This window comes from Sus scrofa, chromosome 15 (assembly GCF_000003025.6).
Source record: "Sus scrofa isolate TJ Tabasco breed Duroc chromosome 15, Sscrofa11.1, whole genome shotgun sequence".
Lineage (NCBI taxonomy): Eukaryota > Metazoa > Chordata > Mammalia > Artiodactyla > Suidae > Sus > Sus scrofa.
The window spans coordinates 67,080,067-67,099,596 of record NC_010457.5 but is presented as its reverse complement, the minus strand read 5'-3'; the positions used below and the strand labels follow the sequence as shown (position 1 = coordinate 67,099,596).

Here is a 19,530-nt window from a genome sequence, read left to right as displayed (position 1 = left end):
AGTAATGGCTTGGGTTGCCTTTCCATTTACATCTCTGAGAAGGAGCCCTACGTGTGCAGGAGCCCTGTGTGACCTGAGGTTTGGATAGCTGTGAGCGAAGCCACATAACTACCAAAGAACTGCTGCAAAATAAAACCAGCGATAGAATAAATAAAGCAACTGAGTCCTTGGAACTAATGGAAATTCCAGGAGGCAAACTGTTTGCCCCCAGTTCTGTGTTAAGCATAGACGTGTGTGCATTTCCCTGGCAGAGGATGGTTGGGTTTAATGGCGCCCGTCTTGCAGCAAATAAAGATTTGTTTTGCCCACTCATGGGACACAGGAAAAAAATGACTGTAGGTTCAATAATTTGGGGAAGATGCTTTGGGCTGCCCAGGTGTGTGATGTTGCCGTACTTTGGGGTAAGAGAGATGAACAAACAATGGAAAGGATAGAGTAAGCAGTTTTGCCCTCAGTTCAATAGGACTGCAGTGTGCACCCCCAGACTCCCGCAAACAGATGATTTTGAACAAACTTATTATTATGAATAGCTTCCTGTTTGTCCAATTACAGGGTTCAAAAGATAATGATAGATAGGTAGTATATTGTTTTCTAGTGCTAAACACCATTTTACATCAGGATTCAATTACCTAAGCTTTAAAAATTTTTTTTATCTCCTCTGTTTTCAAATGTTTATTGTTAATTTACATCAATTTAATATCAAGCTACTAAACCCCAACTGTCTAATTTGACTAGTCTTTCCTTACTAATGAGATATTGAGAGAAAAGCAATTAAATTAGCATTTTTGACTACATTGTCAAATCCTACTATTAATCACCTGGGGTTATTTGCAAGATTTAAAATATCCTCAGTCTTTCAAAATGTTTCTACTTCTGACTGGAAAAGATGAGTTTTATGAGGTTAGTAATAATAATTATTATATGACCTAGTATTTATGATATATTGTTGAAATAGCACTTAGAAAGTCAGATACAAAACTGAACCAGAAAAAGACACTTCCAGTTTGCTCACTCACATCTGAGTGAGTGACCACAAATTGACATCCCTGTGGTTATCAGGACAGAATGATGTATCTAAAGAATGGGGATGGGGATGGGAACTTCATGATTTGTATACTTTAACAGAGAAGACTGTTATAAGTAGACTCCTTTTATATCGTATTTACTATCCCAGGCTGTTATGCCACCAAAGAGCCCTTCCTTCTGGAGGTGAAAAGCCTTCCATTGTCACCTCTATAAGGAGCCGTGGTGGGTTTGCACATTTTTCTGTTTAGGCCAATTCTCAATACAAAGTAGATGCTCAGTAAATATTTGCTGAATGAATTAAAAAGAAAACTGCAAAGCAAGCAGTCCATTTTTTCTCAAATGAGGTCAAAGTTTCTAAATGGGGACTTGGAGTTTTGTGTGATCAACACCTGTCAAGACTAAGGGAGCCGGTATACAAGGGCAGGTGACAGTGCCTGACCCATCACTGTGGTTACCTGCAACCCTGGCTGTTCCTTCTCTACCCTTCCACTTTGGATCCAGGTGGCCCCAGAGGGGAAAGGTTCACTCTGCAATCAGTCTTGAGGCCAACCTGTTGGATATGCTCCACTGCCCTCTTACTAGTCTCTGAAGGACAACCCCTGAGCAATTACCCCCTTGGTGATCGTTATATCTAAAAGATAGCATAGAGGCTGCTACAATGTACTATGAGCCTGATGTCAGTGTGGCTTCTTAGCATTATCTACCACACACAAGTTTCATTTTTCAGGAATCAAAACCCCAGTTTTTATTTCATCCTTTCTTTCCTCGCTTTGTTCCTCTTTTGAGCTTTTCCCTGCAGCAAGGGAGTGGAAAGGAGGCAGAGAAGTTAGGGAGGGAGATAAAATGAAAAAGGGACCCTTTTACTATTTGTTAGCCTGTTCTATTATCATTTTGTTTTATCATGTTCACTGTTGGAAAAGATCAAAACAGTTTTACTCTGATGAAAATCCCTTTATCGCTGGCCTCAGTTTTTATGAAATAAAAAGACTGGACCAGATGACCTTCAGCTTTAGTAGTCCGTGACTCTAGACTGGGGGTGGGAAGAGGATCAGCATGAATTCCAGTGATTTACACACAGACAATGTATAGCTAGCTGGTTGTAATATAGCTAATTTTAGGGCACAGTCTAAAAAGTTTTTATTTACCCATCAACTAAATCCCATAATGTGGTGTTCCAAATTTATGCTTTCAGTGAAAATAAAATCATCTACAAATTGAAAAGAGAACTTCTGGATTATGAGAAATGTCCAAGGAGTTAATAATTGTTCTTAATTCAAGTATAACAGAAAAGGGTTTTTATTTCTTTTTATTTGATGGTGTCTTAGAACAAAGACTGAGGAGAGCCAGCTGCCTACAGTTTTCTCATTAATAAAACTACATCTTAGAGAGGGAGGATTTGGAAATAAAACACATGTCCTCAGATTATCAGGGAAAAGCTGTTGGAAACATTTTCCAGACTAATTAATGAACTATAACCATGAAAAATCATCAGTAGTTACTCCCTAGATTATAAGGAGTACTTTTCTTCTAAAGAACTTGAAGACTCGTAATCCGGAAAATAAAGACTCAGGAAGAAAGATACAGCTTTAAAATTAGGGTCTTAATGAGATGTCCTCTTAGGCCAACCCACATAGAAATATAAAATGGTATCTTATCAATACAAGGCCTAAATATTTCAATATTTACACAATATTCAGCATTAGGACCAATGTGCTACTAACAGTAGTCATTCATTCATTCATTCATTCATCAAACATTTCATGAGCATCTCCCATGAACTAGGCTAGGGTTGATGATGAGAAGAGAGTAAGACAGAGCGCCTGCCTCAAGAAGTCCCAGAGAGCCTTAACAGACTTGGAGGCCAATGATTTACCTAAAGAACATCTAGGTTATGAAGACATTTTAGAGTTTGTGCTCTGGCAAGAGACCCCAAGCCAGAGTTTTACTGAGGGGTCAGAGTTTTCACCTTTGTCAATGTTTTCACTCTTTTCTATTCACCATCTTTGTTAGAAAGGTGAGCAAATGAAAAAAAGAAGGAAAAAAAAAGAAAGGGGAGCAAATAAATTGGCGATCAGAAAACTACCTTCAATGCTAAGAGTTATCATAGTGCTGGCCCTTCAGTTTATGGCAGTGGAAACTGAAGGCCAGAGAGGATAAGCAACTATGACCATGAGAAGAATAGGGAAGGTTTGCTGAAGTCTCATTAGGTGGCAGCTGAGGTTAAGCGTTTTAACTCATGATATCATTTTGTCTTCCTTTTACTGCTCTAGAACCAGAATCAAAAAGCAAGTTGCCCATGAGAGCAAAGATTTAAACCCAGGCAGTTCAAGTCAACAGCCTTAATCACTGAGTTTAGTCACACTTGAACCTTGGTGGCTGCAGTGAAAAGAGCGTGCTCATTCCTGACCTCTAGACCACCAGGGGAGCAGCCTCTTAAACAAAGTAACTGGCTTTGAAAGTCATTTGAACAGTAAGAGCATAGAGCCTAAGGGTGCAGCAGAGCTTCCTGACAAGTGAATGGACAGGTGAATCTCTACAAATGCAGAGTCATTCAAGGTGGGGAAATACTGGATTTTACTTACTGCTGCTGTTAACTTAGCAAATAGAGCAACTTAAAAATATGTGGACTTGAAAAAAGAGCCACATTTGGATTCTGCCTTGTGTGTTCCATAAGCTCTGATAAGTAAGAACAGGTCACACGCTGGGCAGCCTTATGCCACTGGCCAACCCACCAAAAACAGCAACTCTTGACCACTGTCAAGGGTCCAACCAAAGGGGGTAAGGGGATACCTGGTCTAACACAGACTATAGGCCTCTTTTTAAAAAATTCAATGGATGTTATTATATTTATAGTTGTACAACCATCATCACAACCTAATTTTAGAACATTTCCATCCCAAACCCACAGTCCATCCCTCCCCCCAACTTGTCCCCTTTGGTAACTATAAGTTTTTCAAAGACTGTGAGTCTGTTTCTGTTCCACAAGTAGGTTCATTTGTATTCTTTTTTTGTTTTATTTTATTTTATTTTTGTCTTTTTGGCATTTTTTGGGCCACTGCTGCGGCATATGGAGGTTCCTAGGCTAGGGGTCTAATTGGAGCTGTAGCCACCAGCCTATGCCAGAGCCACAGCAACATGGGATCCGAGCCGCATCTGCAATGTACACCATAGCTCAGGGCAACGCCGGATCATTAACACACTGAGCAAGGGCAGGGATCGAACCCTCAACCTCATGGTTCCTAGTCGGATTCGTTAACCACTGCGCCATGACGGGAACTCCTGTATTCTTTTTTTAGATTCCACCTATAGGTGATATCATATGGTGTTTGTCTCTCACTGTCTGATTAACCTCACTTAGCGTGATAATTTTTAGGTCCATCCATGTTGCTGCAAATGCCATTACTTCATTCTTTTTTATGGCTGAGTAATACTCCATTGTATATATGTACCACATCTTCTTTATCCATTCATCTGTTGATGAACATTTAGATTGCTTCCACATCTTGGCTACATGATGGTGTAGTTCAAGCATATGGAAAAATACACCAGTGCAGTGAACGTCCACGTACCTACTGCCCATCTTTCTCCAATCTTAACATTTTGCCACTATATCTGCTTTAGCTATTTGAAAGAAATAAAACATTCCAGGTACAGTTGCCTACTGTGTAACTGCCCACCTCTGAACCCACCTTCCTCTTTCCTTTCACACATAGAAATAATCAGTATCCTGAATTTAGTGTTTATCAACCCCATGTTTCTTTTTTGTACTATGAAAAATATAGTCTACGCATAATTACATAGTTTGAGCTCACAAGTTTAATTTCGTGCTGTACATATTATTTCTACAATTTGCTTTTTGACTCAATGTTATGTTTCAAGTTTTTAAAAATTATGATAAAAGATGCATAATATAAAATTTACCATTTTATAGGTTAAGTATACAGTTCTGTGGCATTAAGTACATTCACATGGTGCTGCTCAATGTTACTTTTTTTGAGACTGATCCATGGAGATGCTCAGAGCTCTAGTTTGTTCCACTGCTATACATATTCTAGTAAATGTATTTACTACAATGTGTTCATGTGCAACTGAGGGCTTCAGATCACTTCCAGGCCTGCAGCATCACTAATGCTGCAGCCATGCACATCTTTACATGCACGTTCTCTACCGAGGATCCAGGTCTAGAAGTGACGCCCTGGGTCACAGGGGAATGGCAGCCTCCACTCTCCTGGGTGTGTCCAAGTGGCTTTCCAAAGGGGTTGCATCAGTTACTCTCTGACCAACAACGTGGGAATGTGCCTCCCCCCACAAAAAAAGAAGAAATGACTGAAAAAAGAAAAAAAGACACTTTAAAATACCGTTTTTCTGATGGTACAATGAATACAGTATTCTCAAAAAAAGAAAAAAAAAGAATACAGAAAAGCACAGGCACAATGAAGAAAACAAAGATCACGCATAAACTCACCGCTCAGACACAGTTGACCATTCTTGACATGTCAGGGTAAGTCTTCTCTTGTCTTCGCATGCATTTACATGTTTTAACATAATTGGCAACAGACTGCACATATTAAGTATGTTCAAATTTTTGGAATACGTTTACACACTTACAGTCTTATAAAGGCATAAAAATTAAATTGCATTTAGTTATAAGTCAAACAATCGCTGTTACTAATGAGAATAACATTAGATGAAATCAAGGTCATTCTGCAACATTCTGAATCTGTGGTTGCCATCCTTGGAGGTTATGTGCTTCAAAATAAAACTAAGTGAAATTAAGTCAGACAGAGAAAGACAAAATATCATATGATATCACTTATATGTGGAATCTCATAAAAATGATACAAAAAACTTATTTTATTAAAAAACAGAAACAAACAGATTTCAAAACCAATTTTATGGTTGCCATAGGCTAAACCATTGAGGGAGGGAAAAATTGGGAGAGTGGGAATAACACATATACATTACTGTATAAAAGAGATGATTAACAAGAACCTATTGTATACCACAGGAAAATCTACTCAATAGTTTGTTATAATCTATACAGGAAAAATGGATATATTTATATGTGATGTATTCGCTTTACTGTACACCTGAAACTAATACAACATTGTAAATCAACTATACTCCAATAAAATTAAATTAAAAGATAAAAAACAAAATAAAAGCACACTTGCTCCCACCCCCAACATTCCCAATATCTGCAATTACTACCCTTTTACCTACTAGGTCACGTTTTTTTTTTTTTTTTTTTTTACATACACTTATGATACTTGGTTCCTGTTTTATACATCCCTGCAACGTCTTTAAAGGACTAAGAAATTATTTCTAGTACCCATTTTCTTATCCCTGAAAGTGCCCTATTGGTGAGGATTCTTAATGTCTGGGAACAAATTTGGTTTCCTCCAAGGCTTGTCTTCATACTGCACAGCGCTCCAAGCTGTGTAACTACCCTTCCCTGCCTAGGAAGGCATGGTATTAGGGGACTCCATCTATCCCCAGAAGCCTCTCCTAAGGCTGTAGGTGGCCACTCTGTCTGCGCCTGTGAGACTGGCCCAAAGCACAGCTGTGCTTTAAGGAAACTCTCCCAGCTTGGCTCACCATGCAGAGTTTAACTGCCCCCACGCATCTTCCACATGGCACAGCCTTTCACACAATTACACAGGGCATCGAGGCACAAGGGATACATTAAACTGACAGCTCCTGGACATAACAGAAGTTGGAGAGTGTTACATATATTTAACTTTATGGCTCATTATCTGAAAGAGCCCAAATTATGCCATGATGGGGCTATTATTCGCTATGACATAGTTCAGTATTTTGTTGCCCTTCCTGTCTTGAACTTCAGAAAGTAAATAGAAATGCTTTGAAACAGAAAATTTTGTTGAGCTTGAACAGTTTGAGCACGTTTTATTCATTAATTCAGGGGTTAGCAGACTTTCTCTATAGAGTTGCTGGATTTAGCACATAAAAAATACAGGATGTCCAGTTAAATTTGAATTACAAATAAACAACAAATAATTCTTTATGTTTTGCTATGTTCCGTACAATATTGGGGTCACATACTAAAAGCTTTGGAAGAATTACTTTAGAAATGGAAAATAAGGTAGAGCAATGGGAAGTAACGGAGGATAAGAGTGTGAGACCTTAATTTTATAGGATCTTCAGAGAAGACCTCTTTCAAGAAGTGATTATGAAGGAAGCAGCAACCTGCAGGTTGAGTTTTCAAGAGGAGAAGGAATGTGCAAAGGCCCTGAGACCGCAAAATACTCAGTGCTCAGTGTGTTTGAGAAACTGAAAAAAGGCTTGTTAGCCTAGTGTGAACTGAAGTAGGAGGGGGTGGAGTGGGAAAGGTGGGCGAAAACCAGACTCCTCAAACTTGAAGGCCAAGGGAAGTAAACACAGTGCTAGTCCAGGGATAGCAAGCCTTCAAAAACATCACTTTTGTTGTTGAGTAGAGAATAGGTATCACGGGTGTATGACAGATTGAGAACCCCATGTGAATTATGGGTGTATAGGTTTAAAAACTTAACACCTTTACAGAGTTCCTGCTGTGGTGCAGGGGGTTAAGAATACAGATGTGGTGGCTTGGGTACTACAGAGGCACAGGTTTGACCCTAAACTTCCATATGCTGTGAGTGCAGTCATTAAAAAAACAAACAAACAAAAACAAACAAACAAAAAGGAGGAGTTCCCGTCGTGGCGCAGTGGTTAACGAATCCGACTAGGAACCATGAGGTTGCGGGTTCGATCCCTGCCCTTGCTCAGTGGGTCAAGGTTCCGGTGTTGCCGTGAGCCGTGGTGTAGGTCACAGACATGGCTCGGATCCCGCGTTGCTGTGGCTCTGGCGTAGGCTGGCAGCTGCAGCTCTGATTCGACCCCTAGCCCGGGAACCTCCATATGCCGCAGAAGTGGCCCAAGAAATGGCAAGAAGACAAAAAAAAAAAAAAAAAAAAAAGGTAGCTTTATTTTCCCCATTGCCAGAGCTCTTCCCTAAAGTATCCTCCTGACAACAGGAATGGTGTAGACAGGCCATTCTATATCAGCCATTCTTAAACTTTGGTACTCATTAGAATCGCCTAGAAAGCTTTCTAAAAAGCCCAAGTCCCAGGCCACCCCTTGACCTGATTAAATCAATAACTGGTGACTCAGGCATCAGTGAATCTAGTTACCAGTGTTTTTTTAAAGTTCTCCTGGTGTCTCCAATCACCCAAGGAGTCTGTTAAAATGCAGAATTTTATTTAGAAGGTCTGGACTGGGGCCTGAGATTTTTCATTTTTTTCAATTTTTTTTTAAATTGAGGAATAATTGACATAACTTTCAGTTGTACAACATAAGGATTCAATATTTGCATACACTATGCAAAGTGTGCAATAAGTCTAGTTATCACCTGTCAACATATATAATGACAATTTTTTCTTCTTGTGATGAGAACTTTTAGGACTTACTCTCTTAGCAGTTTTCAAATATGCAATACAGGGTTATCAACTGTTAGCACCAGGCTATACATTACATCTCATGGCTTATTTTTTTTATAACTGGAATTTTGTACCTTTTGACTTCTTCACTCTTTTTGCCCATCCTTACCTCTCTTCTCCTCTGGTAACCACTGATTTATAATCTGTATGTATAAACTTGGATTTCTCATGTGTTTATTTTGTTTTGATTTGAGTTGTTTGTTTTTAGATTCCATGTATAAGTGAAATAATGCAATATTTGTCTTTCTCTGTCAGATTGATTTAATTTAGCATAATGCCCTCAAGGTCTATTCATTGTCACAAATGGCAAGATTCTTTTTTATGGTAGAGTAATATTCCATTATATGTATATGTATGTGTGTGTGTGTGTGTGTGTGTGTATACACACACACACACATCCTTATCCATTTATCCATTGATGGGCACTTAGATTGCTTTCACATCTTGGGTATTGTAAATAACTGCAATGAACATGGGGTACATGTATCATTTTGAATCAGTGTTTTCATTTTCTTCCGTAATACCCAGAAGTGGAATTTCTGTATCATATGATAGAAATAAACAAACACAAGTGTGATCAATCATTCTATGATGGAGGAAAAATACTCCATGGGAAAAGGACAGTCTCTGCAATAAATGCTGTTGAGAAAATGGGAGAGCTGCATGTGAAAGAATTAAATTAGACTGCTATCTTCCACACACAAAAATTAACTCAAAATGGAGTAAAGACTTGAATGTAAGACCTGAAACCACAAAACTCCTAGAAGAAAATATAGGCAGTAAGCTCCTCTTGACATCGGTCTTGGCAATGATTTTTTTTGGATCTGACCCCAAAGGAAGCAAAAACAAAAATAAACAAGTGGGACTACATCAAGCTGCAAAGTTTCTGCACAGTAAGAAAAACCATCAACAAAATGAAAATGCAGCCAAAGAATAGGAGAAAATACTTGCAAGTCAGATACCCAATAAGGAGCTAATATGCAAAATATATAAAGAATTCATTCAAATCAATAGCAAAACAATCTGATTTACAAATGGAAAAAGGACCTGAATAAACAGTTTTCCAAAGAAGACATGTAGATGGCCAACAGGCACATCAAAATATGCTCAACAACATTAATTATCAGGAAAATGCACATCTAAATGGCAATATTACCTTACATCTGTTAGAAATAGCTATCATCAAAAAGACAAGAAAAAACAAGTGTTGGCAAGGAGGTGGAGAAAAGAAAATCCTCGTGCGCTGGTGGGAATGTAAATTGGTCCAGCCACTGTGGAAGACAGTATGGCGTTTTCTCAAAACATTAAAAATGAGAGTTTGCATTTCTCACAAGCTTCCAGATGACGCTGATACTCCTGGTCCACCCCCCACACTTCCAGTAGGAGCACCATGACCGCTTTAGCCATCCTCATCCACACGCCTGCTTTCTAATTTCTGGTCCCTTCCCTGGGTTCCTACTAGTCATCCTTCAAAGTTTTATTACCTGCCTTTTGGTCTGCAAAGCACAGAGGCTGCTAGCGACTGAGCCCAAGGTCTCTTCTCCTTTTAAAAGAAGTTTTTCAAAGCTTTGGGACTTGCATTTGCCAGCCCAGGTCTGCAATCCCTCTCAAAAGGGAGGATAATCTTATTAAGGGAAGATCTGAGGTATCCTCAGGAACAAATACTCAATGTAGTCCCTTTGTTCTCTCCACCTCCATTCTCCAGCACCTCTCTGTGCGTTTGTCTCAGAATAGTCATGCACGGTGGGCCCATTCGTCTCCCCTTATCACTCTGTTACTGCTGCCGAGCATCCATTCAGCTGTGCGCTGCAGCTTCTCGGCTGACAAGATAATTACATTCCAGGGCAGACTGGGAGGAAGACAGGGAGTGCTCCAAAGTTCTGAAGCCAGCTACCTCGTCATTGCCGGTGCAGACTTCAAGATCAAGCACCTGATCTAATTAGCACACTCCCATCGCTGCCCGCCTGACTGTGGAACGCTGACAATTAAAAGCCTGAAGGCAAAGCAGCTATCACGCAACCCGGAGACAGACATGCACGCTTACCTCGTGCCAGAAACAATTGCATATTCTTTTTGGAATCTTGGGTGTCTTAGAAACTCAGTGGAGCCTGGGGGTAAACTTTTGCATAATACTGGGAGCCCTGCATTTACCTATAATGAACGTGAGAACAAGTGGAATAAAACCTCACAAGAATGAAAGACCTCACGGGGAAGAAAGCTTTCTGATTGCCTGCAGAAGGACTTATTTCTGCAAACCCAGCCGGCCCCCAGCTCTGGAAGAAGCAAACTGCCTGATAAAAGCGAGCCTTTGCCTGCAAAGAGCTGTTTTCCTTTAACCAGATAAATAATGCAATTCAGTTCCCCCAGGGAAAAAATGGTTTTTGCCATTTTTTGGTTTTACAACTTCCTACGTTTCTTTCAAGATGTCTTTCAATGTAAAAGTGATTACAGCCACAACCATTTTTCTTCTTTTCTTTTTACTTTGTGTAGGAAAGTATTCTATAATCTCTAAGCCCCTGTATATAAATACCAGGCGTTATGACCTTAACTTTTTTTTTTTTTTTTTTTTTTTTTTAATGGCGGAACCCTTGGCATATGGAAGCTTCTAGGCCAAGGATTGAATCTGAGCCACAGCTGTGGCAACACCTGATCCTTTAACCCACAGCCCCTGGCTAAGGATCAAACCCGTGACTCTGCAGTGACCTAAGCCACTGCAGTCTGATTCTTAACCCACTGCACCACGGTGGAAACTCCCATCTTAGCTTCTAATGAGACCCTCCTTGAGGGCCATGGACACTTGCACAGAGAGAGCAGATAGAGTGGAGGGAGCCTTGGCTTTAAAGTCAAGACCTGTTTCTGCCACTCATTAGCTCTGTGAATGGGCAAGGTACTCACTTCTCCAGCTGAAACAAAGGCCTAAATTTTTAAAGGTTAAAGAAATCAAAAGAACCCTAGCAGAATCTTATGCGTTGAATTATGTCCACCCCCACCCCCACCCCCATATTAGCTATTAAAGTCCTAGTAAACACCTAATACTGCAGAATGATCTTGTTTGGAAATAGGCCTTTGCAGATGTGATTAGTTTACAATGAGGTCATACTTGAGCAGGGTAGACCCTTAATCTAATATGACTGGTGTTTTTAGAAGAGACACAAAGTCAGAGACACAGCAAGGAGAGCACCACGTGATGACGGAGCCAGAGACTGAATCCACAAGCCAAAGAAAGCCATGACTACCAGCAAACCATCAGAAGCTAGTATCAACTGAAACGACAACAACAAAAATACACATTTCAGATAGCTCTGAAATACTGCTCCAAAGAGGTCGGGGTGCGTGTCAGTGTATGTGTGATTTGGGTGAAGAGAGAAAGTACAGGCAACCAGGCACACATTTTGCAGAAGGTGACTGCTAGTCTCGTGAAGGTTACTGTTATTCACAAGGAGCAGTCATCACCATGAAGGATTTTAGTGCTTTTCCAGATATGAGGCTTATAAAATGTTCTCCTAAAAATATCTAACTATGTAAAGACCTGTCCTGTCAGTTTTGCCCAGAGCACAGAGGGCCTCTCTCCTGATCCCCACCCTGAGCTCCTTTCAGGGGGTGTTGCGGGTCGGCAGCTGCAGTGGCTCATGGTTCAACCTCCGTAGAGGCAGATGGCAAGTGCCCATCTCCGGTTCACAGTGGAAAGAGGCAAATGCAGATTCTCCCCTGCTGGTTTCAGAGGGAGCGTGAAACACCTTGCCTTCGGATTTCAAAAACTCTGAGACAAGAAATTTCTGCTGCTGTAAGCCACTCAGTTTGTGGTTCTAAGTCACCCTAGGAAGCATCCCTAGGAAGTGAATACATCTGGTTAACCTGGGCTTACTCATTAACCTCTCTCTGGCTCACCAATGACATCACCAGGATGGCCACTTTTCTTTTCTTTTCTTTTTAGGGCCACTCCCTTGGCATATGGAAGTTCCCAGGCTAGGGGTTGAACTAGAACTACAGCTTCTGGCCTACACCACAGCCACAGTAACAGCAACAGGGGTTGGAGCCGTGTCTGCGACCTACACCACAGCTCACGGCAATAGCAGATCTTTAACCCACGGAACGAGGCCAGGGATTGAACCTGAAACCTCATGGATACTAGTCAGGATTGTTTCCGCTGAGCCACCGCAGGAACTCCAGGATGGCCATTTTCAGGCACTTACCATCAATGGTCTGGCGAAGAGATCTAACTCCAGGGCAGAGCATAGCAGGTGGGTCCGGCTCTATTACTTCCTGGCTAGATGACCTCAGGCAATTTACTTAAACTCTCTGGGCTTCAGTATTTTGGCATGATAATGGATATTACTGTGGATAATAACGGTACTTAGATAATAGAGCTTCTGGGGAGAATGGAAGAGGTGATGCTGCTGGAGAGGAATGTCTGCTCAAGTTATTCTTTCCCAGACTGAGGTGGTTAGTGGGTCAGGTGAGTGCTGGTGCCTTTTAGCCCTGTCTGCAGTATGGGCTCCTCACACCAGACCAAGTGAGCCAAGCAGGACCGAGGAGACAAAAAGCGATGTGACCCCCCCTCCTCAGCACTCCCACCACTCCCTGAGGCTCCCACAGAGTCCCTCAACCGCAGATGCTCAGGAGCCCTGGGCTTCTGAATATTTGGGTGTCAAAAACCAGGAGGTGCTTGAGGCTGTCAGGAGCTTGTGAGGACCTCTCCATCCTTTTGGGGGGGGATCCCTGAATGGGTGCTGCAGGACTTGAAGGGGTTGGTCCTGGGACCAGCTCATGAGGAAGGAGAGAGACAAAGAAGGAGGCAGGCTGGCCGTGAGTTCCGAGGAGTTTGCCCAGTGTACACCTCCTGTGGGTCCATCCCAGGGTAGGAGGAATCCAGGTGGGAAATGATTGTTCCTTTTGTGGAAACAACTTGAAAGATCTGAGGGCATTTCAGAACTACCTGCACTTTCTCTGATTTAGCTGACATCTTAATTGCTGAGAATCATCTCTGGACGGCAGCAAGAACAAGTGTCTCTCTGCATTTGCCTGTCTCAGAACAGCCATACACTATGGGTTTGTGTCTATTGTTCGGAAGTACCTACAGGTGGGACTGCTAGGGCGGTGGGTGTGCTCCTGCACAGCATCAGTAGCTGCTGTCAGTTTTCCAAAGTGGTTGTACCAGACTCCTGATGGAAGTGTACGAGGGCATTGCTAGTTTTTTCCATTGTGGCCATTGTAGGGGGGCCGCACATTGCCGTCTCATTATGGTTTTAATTTATATGATTAATGATGTTGGAACTGTTTTCACAGACTCTTTTGCCACTTAAGTTTTGCCTTTTTTTTCCTTTTTTTTTTTCTGGTTTTTTAGGGCCACACCCTCGGCCTATGGAGTTTCCTAGACAGGGATCCAATCAGAGCTACAGCTGCCGGCCTCTGCCACAGCCACAGCAACGCAGGATCCAAGCGGCGTCTGTGACCTACACCACAGCTCACGGCAACGCCAGATCCTTAACCCATTGAGTGAGGCCAGGGCTGGAACCCAAAACTTCATGGTTCCTAGTTAGATTCATTTCTACTGCGCTACAATGGGAATACCATGTTTTGTCATTATTTTATCAAGAGATATCTTTCCTTGCTGATGTGTAGGTGTAGTTTGGACATTATGGTGTCAATGCAGATGCGTGTATTATGGATATTTTCTCCCACTCAGTGGCTTCTTCTCACTCTCTTAAAGGCATCTTTTCAGAACAGACATTCTTAATTTTATTTATCAGTCTTTTCCATCATAGGTAATGCTTTGGCGTCCCACTTAAGATATTTTTGTGGGACACAACAAAGATCTCTCCCCAGCTTCTATTGTGATAAAAGTCAAAATAATGTGTAGGCTTTTAGAGGAGGGGTAATGACTGGGAGGCAATAGAAGGCAGGATTCTACGAGCCGATTTTGTTCTATTTATCGACTTTGGTGGTGGCTATATTTGCTTACTTTTTTTTTTTACTTTTTAAATATTCTTTGAACTGTATACTTACTCCTTGTACATTGTGCATGTGTGGTATACGCCAGTAAAGTTGAGAGAGGGAGAGAAAGAGGGAGAGAGAAGGAGGGTAAGAAAATGTACAAACAGGAGATACTGTTTGTACAAACCAAAGAGATACAAGATAATGATCCCCCAAATACTGTGAAAGATTAGAGAAAATATTTGGGGACTGATTATATATAATCGTAGGTTCTCTATCTATACAAGCCAATCTTTTAATATAAGTATTTTGGCAAAAAAAATGTAATAAGCATAGTTAAAGTGATTTTGGTTAATATTACAATATTGAAAATAAACAGTGAGCATAAAATCCCTCCATATTAGTGAGGTTCCTCAGAAAGAGTTAAGCAAGCACAGAGCCTAAAGAGAAGCAGTAAACGTTTGGTTTTAGGAGTTCCCATCATGGCACAACGGAAATGAATCTGAGGAGCAACCATGAGGTTTCGGGTTCCATCCTGGCTTCCCTCAGTGGGTTAAGGATCTGGCGTTGCCATGAACTGTGGCGTAGGTCTCAGATGCGGCTCGGATCCGTGTTGCCATGACCGTGGTGTAGACCAGCAGCTGTAGCACCAGTTCAACCCCTAGCCTGGGAACCTCCATATGCCTCAGGTGTGACCCTAAAAAGCAAAAAAATAAAAATAAACATTTGGTTTTTACAAATTTTTGGTTAAAACGCTACTAGCGGGGAGTTCCCACATGGCTCAGTGATAAGTGAACCCAACTAGCATCCATGAGGATGCAGGTTCTATCCCTGACCTCACTCAGTGGGTTAAGGATCCAGCGTTGTTGTGAGCTATGGTGTAAGTCACAGATGTGGCTGGGATCTGGCATTGCTGTGGCTGTGGTGTAGGCTGGCGACTATAGTTTGATTGGACCTCTAGCCTGAGAACCTCCATATGCCTCGGGTGCAGCCCTAAAAAAAAAAAAGAAAAGAAAAAATGCTGCCATCAGATATACCGAAGTCGATTTCTGACTTCCCACCCTCTGATGAAGAACATGAGTAGCGTGGTCTGTATAAAACAGTGGCTGATGAGTCTGAGGTGGTGAGGAGCCCATGGGGCTATAGCAGAAATATCACAAGAGTAGGACATGGAGTTCCAGCAGAGCCACCATCCGAAGCCAAAACCCAGTCACAGTGCCTAGCAAGAATACAGCTAATAATAAACCATATCCCAGAATAGCCAGGCCCTGAACTTGAAGATAAGAGTTAACCCAACAGGAAGTTCAGTCAAAGCAGGAAAGAAGGTGCCCTTAGGAGCTGTCCCCTCTATGGCTGAGAATGCCATGATAGCGCCCAAAGCAGCCTGGTTCTGCCATGGTCCTCAGTCTGCATCTCTTTGAAGAGAAAACCAATCCACAGCCTCTCCCCAGCATCCTGGTGTGGCAGGTATGTGTGTCTGTGGTTCCTCTGCCCTTAGCCAAGCAGGAGCGCACAAGTGATGGCTGATTCTGGCAGCCAGAAACCCAGAGGCCCCAAACTTAGAGAAGCTCTCTGGGAGAAGCTTGGAGTGTGTGGGTGTGAATTCAGAGACTCCTCTAGTGCCTTTGAGGCCTTCCCAGCTAAAGGACCACCTGTCCATTTTTTATCCACTACCCTGACAAATGGGAGATTTCCAGAGATCGAATGTAAACTGAGGGACAAATAAGAAAACTTTTTTTGAGGTTGGAGCAGCATGAACAAAAAAATAAGGCTTGATGAAGGAAGTTAAGAAAGCGAAGACTAGCAAATAAAGCCAACCTTGCAAACACAAGTGAGAAAAGCAACCTCAGGAACTCCTGGGTGGCAGAGTGGAGAAGAAAGGGCTAAAATCCATAATTAGGATAATCCATGGACAGATAACAGGGAACTCAAGCCCAAGAAATTCAAGCCCAAGCAAAGGAGTTTGCGTTTCTAATCAGCTCATGCAACGTTGCCTTTTCAGAGTTCACCATTTCTAATTTCCAAGAGCTCATTTCCAGTCACATTGCTGTAATTTATCACATCCAGGCATGCAAAATCATCCTTTTTCTAACATTAAACATGTTTAATCAGGACAATTTATAATAGCACTTTAGGGCTTTAGTGAAAGAAAGGCATTTGACACATGATATTTACAGTAATCATAATACTACAAGATTTAAAGTGTAATTTTTTTACAGTGTTAGATCAGGAAGCCAAATTGTCCATGGTCCTAGTTAGTTATTTGCAATGCTTTTGCGGGGGGGGGGGGGGGGATCAGCATCCAGAAATTAATTAATAGTCTTTCTCTCTACAATGATCAGTATCATCCTTGGGTACTGCCATGAGCTGCCAGCTCCTTTATGCCCTGGCTCTAGTGGCAATCAGCAAACATGATGAATGTTAAACCTCTCGTCCTCAGAGCCAAATGCCAAATGTCATACCACATGCAGGATCATAATTATGCTGTAGGAAGTAGATGGACTTGGCTTTGTTAACCAAGCCAAAATCTGGAGGCCACTTGAACTATGGCTGTGGAAAATTAACCCATTCTATCTCAGCCTTGAGGAGACCAGGACATTTTTCAAGAACAGCAGTTTCATGCAAAGCTAAGGGCCTTGAAATTCTTTTTCAAAAGGACCTAAATGTTTCTTTGTCAACCTCGAAAGCTTCCCTCCTCCTTTTCTTCTGGGACCAGTCAAACTTATACACATTCCAGCTCCACTTGCATGAAATTCAAGTTCCCATTTAGGTATTTGCTGTTAACCACAAGTTTCATGCTTCATGGCCCTTTTGACATGTGTTTATTTGAAAAGGTAAGTCAATGAACCGGTGCCTTCCTTGTTCTTGACAAGTCCGACCTAACTCAGGGAAATGGAAGTGGACCCACCTTCAACAGGCAGTGATGGGGGCCTCAAAGTCATTGGAGGGATATTACCTGCATTACTGTTTACAGCCCCTTCGATGATAAAACACAGTGTCAAGGCAGATGGACAACACACGCTTTTTTAAGAGTTCAGATTTCCATCAGTTTCAAACTTAAACACGATCATGAAAAATGAAACCCACAAATTAAAACTAAAGCCCATTTTTCCATATATGAGGTGTAGAAGGTTTGGACTTAACTCAAGCACCCACCCCTAGCAAGTGTCTGAAGTGCCTGGGACATCCTCAAAGGTGTTTTGTTTGGGGGGGGGGGGTGGTGGTTTGGTTTGGTTTGGTTTTTTGCTTTTTAGAGCTGCACTTGTGGCATATGAAAATTCTCAGTCTAGGGGTCAACTCGGAGTTGTAGCTGCCGGGCTACACCACAGCCACAGCAACATGGGATCCGAGCTGTGTCTGCAACCTACACCACAGCTCACGGCAACGCCAGATCCTTAACCCACTAAGCAAGGCCAGGGATTGAACCTGTGTCTTCATGGGATACTAGTTGGGTTCTTAACCCACTGGGCCACGACGAGAACCCTCTTCCCCAAACATGTTGTTCCAACATCGTTATCCTTCGTTCCCCTTGTCCTGATTCATTTACTTAGTATCAGGATTATAATTAATGATAGTTATTAATTCTAATTTCATTTTGTGCATTTTCTAAACTACTTAAATCTTCTTTGGAAAAAGACAGGATATCACGTCTGAACTAGAGGGGATGCCCTAAATTCTTCACTCAAAGCTTGTTTCTCTTTTTTTACCTACAGCTGTAATAAATTCAGGCATCAGATTTCACAGCACACAGCAACTTAGAAGAGCACAGCTGACAAAATGAGTGATTATCTCTTATTAATCCTATTTAGGAGATGTTGTTGAATGCAACCATAAATGAATAAATGAGTGAACTGGTAGGCGAGTGATACATTATGGCTTAACAAGAAGATAGAAATGATTTAAAAAGAAGCAAGTTTTGGAGTCCTCTTGTGGTGCAGTGGGTTAAGGATCCAGCCTTATCACTGCAGCAGTTTGGGGGCATGGGTTTGATCCCTAGCCCGGGAACTTCCACATGTCACGGGCACAGCCAAAAACTTTTTCAAAATAACAACAAGCACATTTTTAAAAATCATAGAAATTGGGGTCCACTTGCTATGGTTCTGATCTATCTGTAGATTTTATTTCATTGTTTTATTTTTCTGCTTTTTAGGGCCACATCCACGGCATATGGAAGTTCCAAGGCTAGGGGTCGAATTGGAGCTATAGCTGCCAGCCTATACCACAGCCACAGCAATGCAGGATCTGAGCCCAGTATGCAACCTACACCACAGCTCATAGCAAAGCCGGATCCTCAACCCACTGAGCAAGACTAGGGATTGAACTTGCGTCCTCGTGGATACTAGTGTCGGTTGTTTCCGTTGAGCCATGATAGGAACTCCCTATCTATAGATTTTAGAAGACTTTAATGATTATAGAGTTATAGTTAATATTGATAAATATGACTTTCTTCAATAAAAAATCAAAGTATGTTTAAATATCTCTATTTAAGAAGACAAGAATATGAACTGTACACTTTAGAAAACTTCTTGTTTGAAAATAAAGTTGTAAAAGATAGAACTTGAGGAAGGGAAAATTTTCAGCTGTCTAGAAAATTCCTTCTCTGCAATGCAGCATTCCTTGGCCATGTTTTTTTGTTTGTTAGTTTGTTTGTTTTTTTAGGACCATACCCATGGCATATGGAAGTTCCCAGGCTAGGGGTCAAATCAGAGCTGCAGTCACAGCAACACAGGATCTGAGCCGTATCTGCGACCTATGCCAATGCTCAAGGCAACGCCAGATCCTTAACCCACTGAGCAAGGCCAGGGATTGAACCTGAATCCTCATGGATGCAAGTTGGATTCATCTCCACTGCGCCATAATGGGAACTTCTTTTTTTTTTACTTTTTTTTCTTTGAAGTTTTATTGAAGTATAGTGGATTTAATATGTGATAATTTCCACTGGCCAACACAGTGATTCAGTTGTACATGTACACACATCCCTTGGCCATGTTTGGTACCTGAAAGGATGAACTAATATTGTGAATTCTCCCCTGGTGGGAACAACACCTTGAGGGAAGCAACATAGGTGTTGAATGTGGATAACTTAGAGCTGAGT

The 19,530-nt window shown here is 41.6% G+C and overlaps 1 protein-coding gene across 8 annotated transcripts in view; it reads left to right on the top strand.

Moving 5' to 3' along the window:
- The window catches only part of ITGB6 (integrin subunit beta 6), a 133,894-nt gene that overhangs the window by 75,813 nt on the left and 38,551 nt on the right, over positions 1-19,530 (top strand).